We start from the raw sequence: 13,590 nt of genomic DNA on the forward strand, positions 1-13,590 counted from the left end.
GATGATACGAGTTTCGTTCGCCGAATAGCGAACGAACGGGGCACGTGCAACGTGGACGAATGAATGATGGCGATTTATCGATTCCACGACATTGACCTCGCTCGACCTCCTCGCACGAGTCGGTCGGGACCGCCCGGTGCCGTTGCCTCGGAATCAATTAATAGCCAAATTGGCCGGTGGCAGATGCAATTCCGTGATGAACGATTCGAGCGCGCCGGCCCGTTTACATGCATCTTGCATAACGAGTGCCGTCCACACGCCCACGTCCCCGTACGCCAAGAACCGTAAGGATCCTACGTCGCGGGAAACAGAATTGGAATTATCGCGGCTTACGTTAACGTCGGAATCTCTTTTGGATCTAACTAACGCATCGCGCCGACGTGACCCGACGTGTCCCCGATTTGCCGTTTGATAGATGATGATGTATAATTGGACGGCTTATTACAGGCAAGGCTCTAAATCATTAGTTTGTCAGTATTGAGTCAAAGGCGGATCGTCAGTATACGCGCGGTCTTTCATTTCGGTGTATAAAAAAAGGATCTTAATGAAATTGATGAAAAAAAATGTCCCTTAGTTTACTTCTCGCAATCAGCAATTAACTGTTTTTATTAACGATGTCTGAAATGCAGGTCAATCACGACGGTTCGTTACGATATGAATTTTCCGACGTCGCGTTACGAAAACACGTAGTCGCTACATCCAATTACAGACAATCGCGCAGATAAAGCACGTACAACACGCGTACCAATAATTGCCCAGATCAATCGGTAAATGGATCGATCAATTGCATGCGGTGTGGACCAAAACGGGAATACAGCTACTCATTGGAGATATACGCTTCCTAGATGCGTTTCGACAAATCCCGGGGATCTACCGCGGCGTGATCCCGATCAAGTTTTTCCTTTCCCGTTGCATACGACAGGAAAAAGCAGGTAGGATGAAAACATCGTCGTCTCGACGAGTCGAAGAGAGAGATAGCCGTGAGCATTTCCATTTTCACGATATATTCCGCGACATCTGCGTCGTCGTCGACGCCTATGTCTTCTATGTTGTTGTCGGTGACATCGAGTGACATCGACCCGTGCCTTCGATCAGTGCCTTAAAGATGGTACTCGGTCGCGTACGTGGATGGCATAATTTATGGACCGCTATTTATACTCGATTCAACTCGTCCGTCCTTTTCCTCCGTTTCACCTTTCGCATCGATTCGCGCGACAGTGTGTAGAAGATGCATCCACCACTCACACACACATACCCACGCATGTACATATACGCCGTACGAACGCTTTGGTTAATGGTGCGAATATTTTGGTGCACATCTCATTTCGATAGAGAATTAAAACAAAATCCTTCAATTCTCAATACTAAATAACTCCAGCACTTAGCACATGTCGAGACATTGATACAATCCTCATCGTCCTTAGTTTGTTTTTTGGCATTTGAAAGGTTGTTCCCGGTCAGACACCCTGTGCATAAGTATACATATGGGTGCACCACAGGAATAAGCGTGTCTGAGATTTACACACACTGCCCTTGCGTGAACGTATACGCGAGGCGCGCGTGTAATTACGCGTATATGCGTTGGTACCGATGCGAGACTGGTCTGGAAGACGTACACGTTTTATATCCCCGGCGATACCTCTACCCATCAGCATTCGGTACCCGTGTTATTAAACGTCCGCGTGATCTTTTTCCACGGACTCTCGCCGCGAGAGGTGGGTCCGCCGATCCTGTATACTACTCCCCGTATATAATTACGATTTACTCCGCATCCCGATACGCCGAGATACCGCTCGAGTATCTTGCCCGTGCAAAAGGATTTCGACGCGCGACTTCGGAAGGGTATGTGACATGCCGGACAAATCTGTGTCCCTTCGTCCGTAAGTCGCCGTGGCGAGAAAGTTAGCCATTAAGATACGCGAGGCAACGCATTTGGTAATAAATCTTGAAGGATAATAAAATTATAAAGCGCGCATTAAATCGTTCGTTCTTCGTGAGAATATCGCACATCGTAATTTCAATTTTTTCCCTCTATTGAAAGATCAAAAAGAAACGCTCAAATATGTTATTATAATTTGTTATAATGTAAAATTAAAGAGTTTTGAACAATAAATTTAAAAAAAAAAGATATTCTAAGCAATATTTATAAGTTATAAAATTTTTTTAAATATGTATATTGAAACTTTTATATGCATTTTATATGTAATTTTAATAATATAAAATATTGAGTGAATTTATTCTCTACGTGTATTTTATTATAGCAATGTGTAGAATTTATTTATAAGAACAAATTTTTTTTCGCAATTCGGAACTTTGCATAAATCTTGCATCGCAGCGGCATTTTTGTCGCATAAAGCGTTATTTTTATTTTTAGAATAATCATGTCGCGCAAGGTGCATGTGTAGCATGATCACGTTTTTCTCCCGCCGGGGCCGATTCGCGAAGGCTTCGTCACCCCGGTTACACACGCGTCCCTCCGGGGTGCCCACGTGGGTGTAACGAAGACAAATCGCTCGCGTATTTGATTAATTCGCGGAGATCGCCGGTCCAGCGCTGTGGACCCTCTCTCCACCTCCCACCTGCGCTCGTATCCTTCGTCCTCCGGCACCGTGAATCGAATCGAGAGCGAGTTTTTGCCGGCGAAGCCGAGGCAGAGAAGAAACCCGTAACGTACTCATTACTGATTCTCGCCCTTATGTGTTCTCGGCACGAATGGCACGGTCCGAGGAGACGTTCCGTCCGATTTCTACGAGAAATCTCTTACAGCGATTCGCGAATTAAATGTGAAAAGTTGCAGTGAAAATGAATTCCACGTTAAAAACAAAAATTCAAGAATATTTAGATGTTATTATAAAAAAAAATGTAAGAGAAAAATATTAAGATTTTTCGTATTCGCGCACGTTTACGCGCTATATGAGTAAACATTATTGCGAGCTTCTCCTTCCTTCTGCATCGATAAGTAGTCTCGGATGGCGTAGGTAGCGATCAATGGTTACTGATCAGCATATCCTGTTTACGCGGCATGCGTATTGCCAGATGCACCTCTTCTTGCATTCTTGCACGACGTTTCGCAACGCGATTCTTAGGTAATGACAACGCGAAAACAAGTCGAGATATAATCCCGTAATTCGTTTACATTCGTAATTCCCTTTCTTATTCAATTCTAAACAATAGGAATAAATTTACGGCTCGCATAAAGCGCGTATATAACTTATAATTTTCTCCAAGTGCTTTTTATCGTTCGTTATCCCTCTCGCGCGCTCTTCCTGCGAATTTCTCCTTCACCCTCTTCTCTTTGCTTTCCACGAGGCGAGGTAACCCTCCCGTGTTCCACGCGGCCAGCCCTTTTTGCTCTGTCCTCCTCTCTCATTCCGCTCTATTCCGCTTCACGGTCCTCCCCTCTCGACCGCGCAAATGGAATTCATTTCTAGTTCCTTGACTCCCGCGTTCCCCGCTCGTCTCCGTTCCCGTTTCCAAGTCCCTCTTTCACTCTATCTCTGTTTAATAGCTGCTGATCCGTCCTGTTTTCACCCGGGTCGTTCTCACGTGCGCGACGACGACTACGACTACGACGACGACGACGATCACGATGACGAAGACTGAGAATAACCGTGCACAGTCGTAGTAGCAGGATCCTATTTATTTCTCTTCGATAATTCCTCTCGGGGCTGCATTTGCTACTCTGATACGTACGCGTGCACATATGTATGCGTGTTGTGTGGGCAGCGGTACTGACTATGAGAAATCGAAGAGGAGTTTCTAATTGATGCCGAGAGGATATATCGAAATGAAGTCGTCCTGTCGCAGCAAAGCCCATGCGCGTTGGCGCGACAGACACACGACACACGATATAATATTACACGGTTAATAGAAAATTGCGCTCCCGTAATGTGTATTTTCAAACTCAATTACGATTATTTTATCACACAGCGGGCTACCTACATAAATCGCGAGCAACGGGGGACGTTAATTATAAAACAAAGTATGCAAATGATCTTCCGTTAGGTTGACCGACGTATTCCTCCCTTCATAAATCATTAGACAATTTTTTCATTTAAATAAAACGTACATGTAGCGCGCATTCTAGTATAATCATAGGAATACGACTAATTTTACTGACTAATTATCCCTCTTCATTACTCGTCTCATTGATAAGCGTATACCCGCAATTTATGTACACACGGGTAGAAACGCTGCGTCTTTTATAGAGTGATATAATATGCAAGGCACAAATTACTCGTCATTAAACAGTATACCAGTCTTTTTCATTATCATTCGCTGGTCTCCTTTAATGGCACGGTAAACTTTTAAACGATAGAATTTGTACTCGTTCCCCGCTGGGTATATCTCCTCCCGTAAGAAAAAAAAAAAAAAGACATCCCAATGTCACGGTCGTCAGGTTTCCGAGCAACGTTTGACGCGTGTTCGCAATTACGCGCTCCCTTGATTAATCGACAGACGCATTCATGAATAACCGTATCGAGATACGAGAGAGCTGCTTCTCGTCTAGTCTTGGCGTGCAATCTCATTTGACTGAAGGTCCCCCGGCGCACTAGTCGTTGTAATCGCCGCTAGCGAGCCGGGTGATTATTCACTTTGGCGCACTACGCCGATATTCGCACGATTATCTATTCGAGCGCGGACGCGTGCGTGGACGTGTCCCGCGCAAGAAACCCCTAGTAAAAAGTAATTGCGATCGGTGGCCGAGTCGTTATATTGAAATCAAGATGTCTGTACTCTTCCAATCGCGACGCTAAACTCTAGACAAGATTATCCTCTCGTGTGTAATGGAGTTTTTCTGTGTTTGCATCACACTGTAGATTGATTTGCCCTCGGGTGCTTCTTGATGAGATCTCCCGCGTCGCTCTTCTTAAGGGATTAAAATAACGCGCTATTATATATATAACGATTTCCCTTGGAGATCTTTCAAGCTTTTTCTTTTCACGTACGGGATGTTTGCCAAATTTTATATAAGTATTTTGCAAACTTTTAAGAGAAAACTTTTTTCCCTAAAGTACGTCAAGATTCACGCATCTTCTCGTTAAAATTATTTAGACGAAGCCAAAATAATAATAGCTGATCACATCAGATGAAGAAACAAACTAATGATTTTTAATTATTAGTAGTCACTATCAATTGCTGTTATCGTATACATAATCGTATGTACCGAAGCTATTGCACTCGTACGTTGTATACGTCTGCATGCTTTTAGCGACTAGAAGTCGTCAAACAAGAGGAAGTAGCAGATGATATCTCGTCGAAGGCAAGACTTCTCTCTACGCGAATCGATTAGAATTGTTTCATCTGGCGGATCGCTTCCGTTCCCTTGCCGCTCTTCCTCTCTCTCTTTCGGCAAAAAGAAAAGAAAAGCCGATATCTTCGCGCCGGCCAAACTATATTTATCGCAAGATAAACGCGACGGTATTAATTATTCGCAAGTCGCGCCATCGAAACGCACGCAAGAACGACTCTGGACTGTTTTTCTCTTCCTTCCGAGCAGAGTGTCGAGGGCGATAAATCACAGATCGATGATCTCAGATCGTATAAGGTCTCGCAGCACGAGATCTCGCTTGCCTACGCGATCGGTCGGCGCAACACGGCGCCGTGACACTCGCGTGAAGAGCGTTTCTCTTATTTTGCTAATTAGCTCGTAACGGTGCCCATCCCACTTGAGGTCGCCCGAAGGAAGCCGGTCATTCTCTTCAGGGGCGGTCGACGACGAACGTTTACGATCGCCGCGAACGAAGCTCGAATTACGAGCTATTCCCGTTCTAAATACGGGTATCGATACAAACTGCTCTTTCACGCTGCTGTTATCAGATAGAGACGATATAAATGTGCAGATCATATATAGATCTCATATGTGTAATATTGAAAATATTAAAATATCAAAATCGAATAAATTGCGCGCTTATAGCAGTAAAATTACAAATAGCGGAATACACGAATGTAATTGCGATCTCTGCGCTTATTAAATTTTTTATTTTTTTAAATAATCGCCGCTAGTTTTTCAATCTCTGGAGTAAAAAGAGACCACGAGAGTAATCGCAATCTATTACGTTTGTAACGGGGCATTTGCGTGCCTCTCTGTTTTGCGCGGCATCGAATCGCGGCGATCGATTATTCCCGGCCAAGATCCGTGGAATGCCCGGTGTCAGAGGCTGGGCTCTTCCAATAAAAGGCCGACCGTTTGCATAAATCCGTGGATTTTTTAATTGGACCGGTAGGACTCACCGCTTACGGCTGACGATCGAGATAGGCATGATCGTGCGCGGAAACGATTCGTCGAGGGCACCGCATCGGATCTCTCTTCTCGTTAATTAGGGAACGGCGCGTAATCAAATTTTGAAAATATGCTTAGAAACTGTTGCGGGCACGTAATAGCTATCGAATCGTTCGTCGGCGACTATAATTATCGCCTGGCGGCCTCTGATCCAAAAGCATCTCTTGATATCGCGGTCGTAACGGTGCTCCAGAACAGTTGTACGAGGGGACGCTATAAAAGTCGGAGTTTCTACACGCGAATTTAGTCTCAACCGGGCTGCATACAAATATATGATGATGTTTAGCGGACGGAGAGGGAGAGAGAGAGCTTCCAAGACAAATCATCGCGTGTTAATAACTATAATAAAGACTCACATATGAAAGAGAAATTCGATATGATACGTCATAGTAGCAACATGACGATCGTATCGGGAGACGGTGTCGAGGATCGATACGTGCCTGCCTGATGGAGCTCGTCCACGACACTATACTCGCCGCCGCTCGCGCAGCGAAAAACGATCTGGTACTTAAATAATGATGATTAGCCGCGCGGGTCGTGGTAGCGTCGAGCAACGCGACGAATGCGATGAAGAAGCGATACCGTGGCGGCGGTATGCTGTCGTTGACGGGGGTCCCGCTCGTCCCTCTTTCTTCCTGCGCGCTCTCGCGCACGTTCTTACGTCAAACCTTACCTTCCTTCCATCCCCCCGACCTTCTTCCGTCCGACCCGGTTCCGCTCTTCGCGTTTCGAACGTCGGTGCGCGCCCGTTTACGGCTATATCGACGTCCCGTAGCGAGTCTCGGGGGCCACAACCCGTTCAACATCCGAGGTCGCGCCGGAATGATATTCGTTAATGGGAGGACGGCCGCTTTTTACATCGAACGAGCTTGTAATTGAAAACTGGCAAGAAATTTAAAACGCTCAATCTCCACGACACGTAAACCGGGTCGGCTCTCTAACTTTCAGATCATACGTCTCGAGTGATCGCGGAACACGAGTTATCGAGAGAGACACGCACACACATGAGCTACATTGACACTTTTCGATTTATCGGTCGTCAGATCGAATGAATCCATCTTGCGGATATCTATTCCCTTGTTTGACAATGCCGTCCGGATTTATCTCCCGCGATGAAACACATTTATCTGCTTACAGCTGTATCCTTCGCTCTCCTTATTATGCGTGATATCACTCTTACGATGCTTTATCTAGTATGTGTCGTACGAATGAAGATATCTCTACACAGCGTGTTTAAATATTTTTGCAACACTTGCCTCTGTAATAATTTATTGCAAATCGGCGTCAGTGGAGAAATTTATATATAGCTAGGAACTGAAGAAAGTTTAAAACACGCGTAATCGATGAAAGGTTTGTTGCATCAGCGCGACTACGGTATGCAAGTGCAGCATATACACAATAGCGCAAGAAACCCGAGCGTTGCACTGCTAAACAAACGCATCGAGCTCCGTACACGCGTAAGATATCTTGGAGTGAGGACACAGCTAAATGGTGCAGGGCGAGGACCGACGAGGAGATGGTAGAGAAAACGTCTAGAAACGTGCGGCAACCGAGAGGGACAAGACAATGGACGGCGGCAATAAGACTGCCCAGCTTCCAGCGAGGCAAAAATAAATTAAAATAAAGTTCTGCATCTGGTTACTGCAGTCTATCGTCTCTTAACGCGGGATGTCTCCGAGACATATCAAAATAATGACGTTGCTTACTTCGGCAAACGATACATTTTTTTATTCACATTGAAATTCTCAAAAGATGCATATTAATTACGCGAAAGAAAACGAGATCCATATCGCTGCTGTACAATTAGAGTGATATTATCAAAGTACTGACAACGAAACAAACCAGATGAGGCGGCGAGTCAAGACGGCGCGTGATTTAACGATCCGCAACAAGATAGTATTACGATTGCTAGCTAAAACCCGAGCGGTAAAGTCAGCGTTCATAGAACATGTGCACTTCTATCACGCCTTCCTGTTTCCTCCCTCCCTTCGTTTCTTTTCTGTGTCGAGACAATCTCATCTAGGATTACACCATAGTAATTCTCCCCCAGCCTGCCCGACGAAATTCCAAGCGAAGCGAAGCCGCTCGAGGGATCGAATCGCCGAAGGATCCGAGAAAGAGCGAGAAAAAGATACGTATATGTATATGTGCGCGGGTACATATATATACACAGAGAGAATCTCTTCGCTTGCCGCTTCGTGCGATGGTAAACGGCGATAACGAGGCGCGAGATAAGAGGTGCATCATACAAGGCGCGGAGAGACTGGGAGTAAGAGAGAGGCCCTCTCTATCTCCTTTCATCCCCCATATCATCCCTCTTTTCTTTCTCGTACCAAGCATCGCTATCGGTGCATCTACAGAGTGTCCTGCGACTAGTAAGAGTCTCTTTAATCACGTATACTATAAGACAAATCAAGAAGCCAGCGATTATCCTAATGAAGGTATTCAAAGTTATTAAACATGAATTAAATTAATCTTTGTTTTACAGATATAATTTTAAAAAAATTTTAATGCGTATTTTTTGGCTTTTTTTATATCGTTGCATCATGTGTTAATGAACGCGATAGCGTTCATGGAACATCTATGAATTCCAGCGATACAATCTTGAAGCTTAAGAAGGAGAAAGAATTTTCAAAGAATCCGCGTTGCAAATAATTTCGAGTTTTAATATAACTACGAATGATCTTGCTAATCTTCATTAAGCTTTTTCATGAGCGAAATAAAAGGAATATCGATCCGCCAGTTTTTTGTACCAATCTCTCCTGATCAGCAAAGCTGCTAAATTGCACTAACCAAGGCAAGAGATGGTTCATGCGCGTATTAAAAAATTCTACTCTGCCATTTTCTCAGGGTATCAACAGATCTCGATATATACGTATAAATGGTGCATTACGTAATATGGTGTACGCGTAATTAGAATATGGAACGTTAATTTTGATAAAATCCCTCGGACGAAGCGTCTTTTTACCCGCATCCCCGGGTCGATTAGCGCGATGCCACGCAACGCTATAATGTTTAAATCGAACAACGCACACGAATACCAGGGAAAGACAAGAAACCTCGGGATCGCCGGATCGGAAAGCTATAATCGGTTGCAGCGCGGTCAAGATTTCTGCGATGCTCGCTGCTTCTTTTTACTCGGTGCGCCTATAGCACATTGAAAACGATTGCGGTGAAGCGACGATGGTGCAAGAGGATGTACGTGTATTATTCTGTGTCTGTGTATGTACCCGCGCAAACGTGAATGTTCTTACGGCCGAGATAGCGAAGCGTACTTGCGCCGCGATGTATCTCGCGAGCATCTGCAAATTCCACCGATCTGCGAACGACCTCCGCGGAATACGCTTTAAGACGCTTTTCCCGAGATTCCCCCAGCTCGCCCGAGTATCTCTGAATCTCGCGACCCGAGTAACAATAGCCACTGCAACAATCTTAGCATTATAGGTACCTCTCGACGGCAACAATGTGGCGAACAATGATAAAATAAATTTAGAGAAAAAAGAAGACGCATTTGAAAATCAAGTTTTAGTAGAATGTTTATTCGAGGCAACTAAACTTATTCTGAATAATTAAATTTAATAAGCGAGCTCATTTTTTTTCATCGCTCATTTCTCACGGTACGTTTACTCACCGCTTGTCAATATACCTATACACGGTCGGTTTCAGTGAGCGATTTGCATTCGGCAATAAACAGCTGCCGTCGAAAATGATATAAAACAGTGCACGAAGGACCGACGAAGGGCGGTCAGCAGAGATGAGATTATCATATTCCAGTGTGCCGCCTCCCCTCTATCTTTGTCGTTTATACCTCATCCTGTCTTTCTTTCCTCGCAAATCCCTTCCTAAAAATGTTTGATATGTATCTCGAGATTCAAAGGACAACACACGCCAATTATGCAGAAACAAAGTAGTCCTTTCGGTTGCCACGAAGGAATTTGACGTGATTTTGCACGAGTCTTCTCTGCAAATTTGTTTTCCCGAAGTTATACTGGAATGAAGTTATATAAGCACAAGAGAGACTCCTTATTATCTCGTTGGTAAGTAAGTATTATGAATACATTCGCATAGATAATGCGAGGTGATAATTCATACAACCCTCTGTTCACGAAAAAATATATCTCTCGTGACAGCCATACCCGGCAGAGGAGTTAATGAAAACATCGAATATATAATCGGCGACAAGGCGAATTAATTACGCGTAACTTTATACATCTCGACTCCTCTCGGCTATGTGCGCGAAGGAAACTAATTAAAACCTCGGGGACAAAGGCGGTGGCGTGCATAATTTTAAATAACAATCAGGCCCGATAAACAACCGACCGCACAGATACGCGAAGAACAGATTCGTGATACAGGAAGAGCGATTCGCAAAGGAATCGGCGAGGGTATAGAGAGAGGGTTGTTTCATACAAAGTCAAAACAGAACTCGGAGTGGAGTAAAGATGTATTGGAGGCAGACACAAAGTTCCGGGAAGGTTACGCAAATCAGAGCGCAAGCATTCGTCCTCCTAGTTATCTCGAACCGCGAATCTTCTCCGACGCGAGGTTCAACTTGGACCGTCTGTTTTCAGGGTCCGCGATGGCAGAGCCGATCGTCGCGTGAAATTTGCAAGTCTGGCGAAAGCACGATGCGCCTGAGAAAGGGAGAGAGCAGTCCGTGCAACGGAGAGAGGAGAGCGAAGAGATATTCGATGAGGAGACGAAGAAGAGAAACACGAGGTCCGGATATAATGGCGCGGAAAAAAGCGACGGAATGCATCGCGATTTGCGCTTCGATTGCGTTCGTGCAGACGAAATATATATGTATAATGTATATCTTGAGTCGATGAATCCATGCGTTCGTAATGAGGCAATAATTAACACATAAAAGTGATGTAACTAGTGTATCTTTATAATTAGAACGAGCATTTCTTACGATTCGATCATTGACGTGAGTGGCGGATTATACGCTATTTCGAGACGTTACGGCCAGATCGTTTCACGCGTTATATCCGGATGTATCTTTATAGTCGGCCTTAAACGACTGCAGTGCGCGTTGATCTTTATGGTGTCATCGTTAAACTCGTTAAAGACGGACGATGTGTCGCGCGCGGATAAGATTACGGTTTGAATTCTTAAAGTATCGATTCTGTGGATTCCCCAATTTCCTCGCCTTTGTTTATTTTTGCTTTTTGCATCATTAAAAAACATTTGGAAACGGTAAAATTTGCGAATGTTGGCGCAATGTTGTAAAACTAAATGGCTTAGATACGCGCGCATCCTGTCGTAAAATCGAAATTACTTATTTTACGTTTCTCCGATATCGTACAATCGCGCTGACACTTTGGAAAGAATGCGGGATACAAATCGCGGGGGGGTGAGATGCATCTAATGCGACGAGAGAAGTCGACAGTCAGCGAATTTCGGGTTTCCTTTCTCTCTCTCTTTCCCTCGGCGTTCTTCATCTTTCATTCCTCCTACTCTCACCCTCCTGTGCCCCTCGCTGTCTTTTCTTCGCGCAGAGAGAAGACAGGAGAGGAAGGGACGTGGGAGCTCTCAAAGCGAGCGCGCTGAGCGGCGATATTTAAAGCATATGCAAAGAGTGCAGCTCCGTAGCGGCAGCCTCCCCTCGATAGGGAGAGAGGGGCAAAAAGTCTCGGACAATGGCGGCTTGCGTTCGGCTGCCCGGAATCCGACTCACGACGATTTATGCGACCTCGGCGACGACGACGGTCCACCTCCACCTCTTCCTTACCTCTCCTCTCACTCCTTCTTTCGCATACGTAGTATCCTTCCCTCTTCATCTTTTACTCGTTCCGATCTCTTCGTTCGGCTCGTGTCTTCCCGACCCGGCACTCGAGAAGCGCGCATTCTTTCGACAAGAATGCCAGGCCCCGAAAAGCACACGAAATATTCGATCCGCAAGAGCGTTCGGTGAAATCGAGACTCGAAATTCACTGCGTTACTAATTATCAGCTTTGAATTGAGAAATAACGAATCGCCGAAGATATGGAGGGAAATTCTCTGATAAATATAAGAGGACTAGTAATGAAGAATAATATTTGCAGAAAATTTCAGACACCTAACTCAGACTCAACTGTGCGAGCTGCTTATAGTATACAGCTTTTTATTACTTCTCGAGATTTTATCGCAAATTACCGAGACGCATAATAGAATAGAGTAAGAAAGTTCGCGAGAGAAAGAGCGATGTGTGACTTTCTGATGAGCGGTTACCGATTGTGCTTCAGCTCTCTAACGAAGATGCTTGTTACCGTCTTTATCGCTTCTTCCGCGTGCTGCGAAACCGCTGTTCAACAACGGTTATCTTGTTTCATGTTCATGGACTCTCGCGACCAAGAAGAGAGCAAACTACCGATGTGTAGTACTATCCGACCGATTGACTGGCTTTGTCGCGCATTTGCAGCATCGATTTTCGCCCCGATATGTCACTAATCTCCTTGTACTTTTTACGTATCAATCATCCCCACGTTCGCGCTTTCTTGTACCCTACTAAATTTCGGCAATTTAAGCAAAACAAAGACAGATGGAAGCTGAAAATGATCCGATTCCGATCACAATCGAATTCCTACCCGCGATCAATTTCGTCTCGTCTCCATCTCTCGTTAACTTTCCGAATCCGCGTCATCACGATTTCTGAACATCTGCTTCCTTCGACTCGCTGGGAGCGAGTTCCATGGACGATAAGATAAGACCGGTCTTTTCTAGTCGATGATTCTCTGCCATAAACTCGACCGTAAACTCAAAATGATTCCTCACTTTATCGTCAGAGATTTTTATGGAAGCACAACTATTTGCAGACCTAACGACTGCTTCCCAATAAGAAGTTCGTCTACGTCGATTTTAATAATTTTCAAATCGCTCTTTCGTCATTCTTTAATAATTTTATTTTTGCGATTTAAGAAAGATTCAGGCAAAATTTGATGGTTGTAAAGTAGTCGGCTTTATATTTCGATATTTAATGTTTGACTCGATCTGATAATTTAGTAACTCGCGATAATCATACGAAATGACAAATTATCTCACAGATTAATCTCAATTTATATATCAAATGTCAGCACGATGACAAACACTATATTTTTTTCTACTAATATTACAATATTACTAAAACAAAAATAACATTTTACGACGCAGCGAAATGTCATCGTCGCTTTGTCGCTGCCTCGTTAGAAATCGATCGATCAATATAATGGATTTAATCGAAACGCGAAGCGGAGTGCCATTCGTCCCATTTCGTTCGATCTGATTTATTGAAACAGGTGTCGCAAAACGGATCGCCGGTGCACGTCGATGCCGGTGCCCGCGAGATT

General features: G+C 44.5%; 1 protein-coding gene across 5 annotated transcripts in view; it reads right to left on the reverse strand.

The window, feature by feature from the left end:
- The window catches only part of Ds (dachsous cadherin-related 1), a 270,526-nt gene that overhangs the window by 31,195 nt on the left and 225,741 nt on the right, over positions 1–13,590 (reverse strand). The window lies entirely within an intron of this gene.

The sequence above is a fragment of the Prenolepis imparis genome, unplaced genomic scaffold (genome assembly GCF_030444845.1).
Source record: "Prenolepis imparis isolate NDT839.2.m4 unplaced genomic scaffold, iyPreImpa1.0 SCAF_13, whole genome shotgun sequence".
Lineage (NCBI taxonomy): Eukaryota > Metazoa > Arthropoda > Insecta > Hymenoptera > Formicidae > Prenolepis > Prenolepis imparis.